Here is a 7410-nt window from a genome sequence, read left to right on the forward strand (position 1 = left end):
CTTTACCTGGGACCGGAGTATGAGTGCCTTTTACCTTTCCTCCCCGGCAACGGCGCCAGAAAATTGCTTGGTTGCCGGGATCCGGTGTGTGTGTGCCGTTTACCTTTCCTCCCCGGCAACGGCGCCAGAAAAGTGCTTGATGTCTACGGGTGCTTCTATTCTTGTAGACAGTGTTGGGCCTCCAAGAGCAGAGGTTTGTAGAACAGCAGCAAGTTTCCCTTAAGTGGATCACCCAAGGTTTATCGAACTCAGGGAGGAAGAGGTCAAAGATATCCCTCTCATGCAACCCTGCAACCACAAAGCAAGAAGTCTCTTGTGTCCCCAACACACCTAATAGGTGCACTAGTTCGGCGAAGAGATAGTGAAATACATGTGGTATGAATAAGTATGAGCAGTAGCAATGGCACCAGAAAAGTGCTATTTGGCGTGCGATTGATGGTAGTAATATTGCGGGAAGTAAACAAGCGATAAAACAGTAAACAAGCAGCGATAGCAGTATTTAGGAACAAGGCCTAGGGATCATACTTTCACTAGTGGACACTCTCAACATTGATCACATAACAGAATAAATAAATAGATGCTAGACTCTACACCCTCTTGTTGGATGATGAACACCACTAACTGTGTAGGATTACACGAACCCTCAATGCCGGAGTTAACAAGCTCCACAATATTCAATGTTCATATTTAAATAACCTTAGAGTGCATGACAGATCAACATAACCAAACCAAGTACTAACATAGCATGCACACTGTCACCTTCACACTACGAAAGGAGGAATAGATCACATCAATACCATCATAGCAATAGTTAACTTCATAATCTACAAGAGATCACAATCATAGCCTACGCCAAGTAATAACACGATGCACACACTGTCACCATTACACCGTGCAGGAGGAATAAACTACTTTAATAACATCACTAGAGTAGCACACAGATAAATTGTGATACAAAACACATTGCAATCATAAAGAGATATAAATAAGCACTTCACTATGCCATTCATAACAGTGAATAAGTATTCTGTGAAATATAGCCTAAGAGACCCACACGGTGCACACACTGTCACCTTTACACACGTGGGACAAGGAGTCTCCGGAGATCACATAAGTAAAACCCACTTGACTAGCATAATGACATCTAGATTACAAGCATCATCATATGAATCTCAATCATGTAAGGCAGCTCATGAGATTATTGTATTGAAGTACATAGGAGAGAGATGAACCACATAGCTACCGGTACAGCCCCGAGCCTCGATGGAGAACTACTCCCTCCTCATGGGAGACAGCAGCGTTGATGAAGATGGCGGTGGTGTTGATGGAGAAGCCTTCCGGGGGCACTTTCCCGTCCCGGCGGCGTGCCGGAACAGAGACTCCTGTCCCCCAGATCTTGGCTTCGCGATGGCGGCGGCTCTGGAAGGTTTTCTCTGGTTTCGTCGAACGTCATAGGGTTTTCGCGACGGAGACTTTAAGTAGGCGGAAGGGCAGGTCAGGGGGCCACACGAGGGCCCCACACAGCAGGCCGGCGCGGCCAAGGACCAGGCCGCGCCGCCCTACTGTCTGGCCACCTCGTGGCCCCACTTTGTCTCCCCTCCGGTCTTCTGGAAGCTTCGTGTAAAAATAGGACCCTGGGCGTTGATTTCGTCCAATTCCGAGAATATTTCCTTACTAGGATTTCTGGAACCAAAAACAGCAGAAAACAGGAACTGGCACTTCGGCATCTCGTCAATAGGTTAGTTCCGGAAAACGCATAATAATGACATAAAGTATGCATAAAACATGTAGATATCATCAATAATGTGGCATGGAACATAAGAAATTATCGATACGTCGGAGACGTATCACTGCGCTACTCTGATCAATAAGTGAAGATTCATCAATCTCATCGAGTTCTACTTTTCTTCCAGTCACTTCTTTAGTGAGAAATTCTTTCTCAAGAAAGGTTCCGTTCTTAGCAACAAATATTTTGCCTTCGGATCTGTGATAGAAAGTGTACCCTATAGTTTCCTTAGGGTATCCTATGAAGACGCATTTCTCCGCTTTGGGTTCTAGCTTGTCCGGTTGTAACTTCTTTACATAGGCTTCGCAGCCCCAAACTTTAAGGAACGACAGCTTAGGTTTCTTATTAAACCATAATTCATACGGTGTCGTTTCAACGGATTTTGATGGTGCTCTATTTAAAGTGAATGCGGCTGTCTCTAATGCATAACTCCAAAATGATAAAGGTAAATCAGTAAGAGACATCATAGAACGAACCATATCTAAGAGAGTTCGATTATGACGTTCGGACACACCATTTCGTTGAGGTGTTCCCGGTGGTGTCAATTGTGAAAGTATTCCGCATTTCTTTAAATGCATGCCAAACTCATAACTTAGATATTCACCTCCGCGATCTGATCGTAGAAATTTAATCTTCTTGTTACGTTGATTTTCTACTTCACTTTGAAATTCCTTAAACTTCTCGAAAGTTTCGGATTTATGTTTCATGAAATAGATATACCCATATCTACTCAGATCATCTGTGAAGGTTAGAACATAACGATAACCACCGCGCGATGCTACACTCATTGGTCCGCACACATCGGTATGTATGATTTCCAATAAGTCAGTAGCTCGCTCCATAATACCAGAGAATGGAGTCTTAGTCATTTTTCCCATCAGACATGCTTCGCATCTATCAAGTGACTCAAAGTCAAGTGATTCAAGTAATCCATCGGTATGGAGTTTCTTCATGCGTTTCACTCCAATATGACCAAGACGACAGTGCCACATATAAGTAGAATTATCATTCAATTTAATTCGCTTAGCATCAATGTTATGTATATGTGTATCACTGATACGTCCAATTTGTATCACTATTTTATATCATAATTTGCTGTTATTCATTGATATATTTCATATTGGGACACAATACTTATGTTATTTCATCTATTTTGCATGTTTCATCATTATTGGAGGATCGAACACCGGAGCCAGGATTCTGCTGGAAAAAGCACCGTCAGAACGCCATATTTCGGAAGATCAACTCTGGAAGGAAATTATACCAAAAATCCTATTTTTCAAGATGACGAAGGAAGCCAGAAGGAGGAGCCAGGAGGAGCCAGGGTGGGCCCACACCCTAGGGCGGCGCGGCCCAGGCCCTGGCCGCGCCGGCCTGTGGTGTGGAGGGCCCACGACCCCTTTCGCCTCCTTTTCTTCGCCAAACCCTTCGTCCCGAAGACCTAAGCCACAGAGGGTACCTCGCGAAGAGTTACAGCCGCCTCTGCGGGGCGGAGAAGACCAGAGAGAAAAGAGCTCTCCGGCGGGCAGGAATCCGCCGGGGAAATTCCCTCCGGGAGGGGGAAATCGACGCCATCGTCACCGTCATCGAGCTGGACATCATCGCCATCACCATCATCATCATCTCCACCATCATCACCGCCGTCATCACCGCTGGACACCGCCACCGCCGTAGCAATTTGGGTTTGATCTTGATTGTTTGATAGGGGAAACTCTCCCGGTATCGATTTCTACTTGTTGTTGATGCTATTGAGTGAAACCATTGAACCAAGTTTATGTTCAGATTGTTATTCATCATCATATCACCTCTGATCATGTTCCGTATGATGTCTTGTGAGTAGTTCGTTTAGTTCTTGAGGACATGGGTGAAGTCTAAATGTTAGTAGTGAACTATGGTTGAGTAATATTCAATGGTGTGATATTTAAGTTGTGGTGTTATTCTTCTAGTGGTGTCATGTGAACGTCGACTACATGACACTTCACCATTTATGGGCCTAGGGGAATGCATCTTGTACTCGTTTGCCAATTGCGGGGTTGCCGGAGTGACAGAAACCTAAACCCCGCTGGTATATCGATGCGGGAGGGATCGCGAGGATCTCGAGTTTAAGGCTGTGGTTAGATTTAATTCTTAATTACTTTCTTGTAGTTGCGGATGCTTGCAAGGGGTATAATCACAAGTATGTATTAGTCCTAGGAAGGGCGGTACATTAGCATAGGTTCACCCACACAACACTTATCACAACAATGAAGATTATTTAGCCGTATGTAGCGAAAGCACTAGACTAAAATCCCGTGTGTCCTCAAGAACGTTTGGTCATTATAAGTAAACAAACCGGCTTGTCCTTTGTGCTAAAAAGGATTGGGCCACTCGCTGCAATTATTACTCTCGCACTTTACATACTCGTACATTATTCAAGCTGTTACATCAAACCCCCACAGATACTTGTCTGTGAGCATTTACGGTGAATCCTTCATCGAAAGCTGCTTGTCAACACCTTACGCTCCTCGTTGGGATCGACATTCTTACTTATCGAAGATACTACGATACACCCCTATACTTGTGGGTCATCAAGACTATTTTACGGCGCCGTTGCCGAGTGAAGCGCTATTGGTAAGTGGAATTGGTAAGGAAAACCTTCTTGTTGTGCTGATTTTATTTCTGCCTGCTGCTATAAGTCATTATGGAGAGATCTTCTCTTCAATTTTTATTTGGGAAATCTACTACTACTGCAACGGTAGTGGATGAAGCGCCAGTGAGGAAGTAATACCATATAAAATACCTATGAAAATTATTGAACGTGTTATGGATAACCGCTATGAAGGGGATGGAACTGTCCATCCCGGTGATCATTTACTGTTTTTGCATGAATTATGCGGGTTATTCAAATGTGCAGGTATTGCTATGGATGAAGTGAGGAAGAAACTATTCTCTTTATCGCTGTGCAGTAAAGCGGCGCATTGGTATAAATTCTTGGATAATGGGGATTCTCTTGAATGGAATGATATTGTGCCCGGTTTTATTCTAAGTTCTATCCTCCAAGTGAAATTCATAAGGATCGGAATCGCATATATAATTTTTGGCCTCATGATGGAGAGAGTATTGCCCAAGCTTGGGGGAGATTGAAGTCTTTAATGCTCAAATGCCCCATTCATGAGCTTCCTGGTAATGTTATTATTGATAATTTCTATGCAAGACTTTCTTTTGAAGACAAGACCTTGCTGGATACTTCTTGTTCTGGATCATTCACGCGTAATAAGGAAGAGTTTAAAAGGGACCTTCTTAATCGGATCCAGGGAAAATACGAAGGATGGGAGATCGACAAAGATAGAGAATCAGGTATAAATTATGATTACAAATGCATTGAAGTTTTTATGGATCTTGATAAATTTCGTAATATGAGTGCTACATATGGTCTTGATTCTCAAGTTGCTGTAAATCTTTTTAAAGCTTTTGCCTCTCATTATGAATTGCCAAAGAAGAATTTTGATAAGTATCATGAACCGTATAAAGATAAAATTGATTCATCTATTAATAAATGCGTTGTAGTTGAAACTGCTGATCGTGTTATTCCTGAAGCTTATATTGAAAAAACTCCTTTCCCTGCTAAAATGAAAGAGTACTCTGTTATAAATAGTGCGGTTCATAAAAGTGAAAAGAAACCTGTAGAACATGAAGAACAAATAAAATTTGAACCTTCTGTTGAAATAGTTAAAGATCTTGTGACTGAAAATGTGGAGGATGGTCATATTATTTTCTGTGAAGATGCTTCTAATATTGTCTCACATCCTAATAAACCCAAACAAGCTAGTGTTCCTATGCTATCTGTTAAAATTGGTGATCATTGTTATTATGGATTATGTGATATTGGTGCAAGTGTTAGTGCTATTCCGTATGAGCTTTACACGGAGATTGTGCACGAAATTGATTCTTGTGAACTTGAAGATATTGATGTGGTTATTCAGCTGGCTAATAGAGAAACTATTTCTCCAATTGGTATTGTTCGAGATGTGGAAGTTTTATGCGGTAAGATTAAATATCCTGCTGACTTTTTGGTACTTGGTTCTGCTGCTAGTGATTATTGTCCTATTATTTTTGGTAGACCTTTTCTAAATACTTGTGGAGCTATTATAGATTGCAAGAAAGAAAATTTTGACTAAATTTGCTGGCGAATCTTATGAGTTTAACTTCTCTAAATTTACTAAAACTCCTTATAAAGCTGATTTGCCTAGTAATGATTTTAAAATGGAGCAATGTGCATCTATTGTTCTTGTTCCTAATAATCCTTTGCAGCAACATTTGGAGGATAGCGAGAGCGAAATTTTTAGGAAAGAAAGAGATGAGCTTGAGGAAATTTTCTTCGCCAACCTATTCTCAAGCATGATTTACCGGTGGAAGATTTGGGTACAACACCGCCACCAAAGGAAGATCCTGTTTTTGATTTAAAGCCTTTACTGATAATCTTAAATATGCTCATATTGATGATAAGAAAATATATCCTGTTATTATTAGTTCTAAGCTTTCAGAGATTGAGGAAGAAAGGTTATTGGAAATATTGAAGAAGCATCGAGGTGCTATTGGCTACACTCTTGATGATTTGAAGGGGATTTCTCCGTCTATATGCCAACATGCTATTAATATGGAAGATGATGCAAAGCCTGTTGTTGAACCTCAGCGTCGTCTAATTCGAAGATGAAGGAAGTGGTAAGGAATGAGGTATTACGACTTCTTGAAGCTGGTATTATATATCCTATTGCTGATAGTAGATGGGTTAGTCCTGTGCATTTCGTTCCCAAGAAAGGAGGTATGACTGTTGTGCCTAATGATAATGATGAGCTCATTCCTCAAAGAGTAGTTGTAGGGTATAGAATGTGCATTGATTTTCGAAAAGTTAATAAAGTTACTAAGAAAGATCATTACCCTTTACCATTTATTGATCAAATGCTAGAAAGATTGTCTAAAAATACTCATTTTTGCTTTCTTGATGGTTATTCTGGGTTTTCACAAATTGCTGTTAAAGCTAAAGATCAAGAGAAAACCACCTTTACTTGTCCTTATGGAACTTATGCTTATAGACGCATGCCTTTTGGTTTATGTAATGCTCCTGCTACTTTTCAAAGATGCATGTCTGCTATTTTTCATGGTTTTTGTGAAAGTATTGTAGAGGTATTCATGGATGATTTTTCCGTCTATGGGAATTCTTTTGATAGTTGCTTGCGAAACCTTGATAAAGTTTTGCAGAGATGTGAAGAAACTAACCTTGTTCTTAATTGGGAGAAATGCCACTTTATGGTTAATGAAGGAATTGTATTGGGACATAAAATTTCTGAGAGAGGTATTGAAGTTGATAGAGCTAAAGTTGAAGCAATTGAGAAGATGCCCTATCCGAGGGATGTTAAAGGTATTCGTAGTGTTCTTGGTCATCTTGGGTTTTATAGGAGATTTATTAAAGATTTCTCCAAGATTTCAAAGCCTCTTACTAATCTTCTTCAAAAAGATGTACCATTTGTTTTTGATGATGATTGTAAGGAAGCTTTTGAAACTCTTAAGAAAGCCTTAACAACTGCTCCTATAGTTGAACCTGATTGGAACTTACCATTTGAAATTATGTGTGATGCTAGTGATTT

This window comes from Lolium perenne, chromosome 1, assembly GCF_019359855.2.
Source record: "Lolium perenne isolate Kyuss_39 chromosome 1, Kyuss_2.0, whole genome shotgun sequence".
NCBI lineage: Eukaryota > Viridiplantae > Streptophyta > Magnoliopsida > Poales > Poaceae > Lolium > Lolium perenne.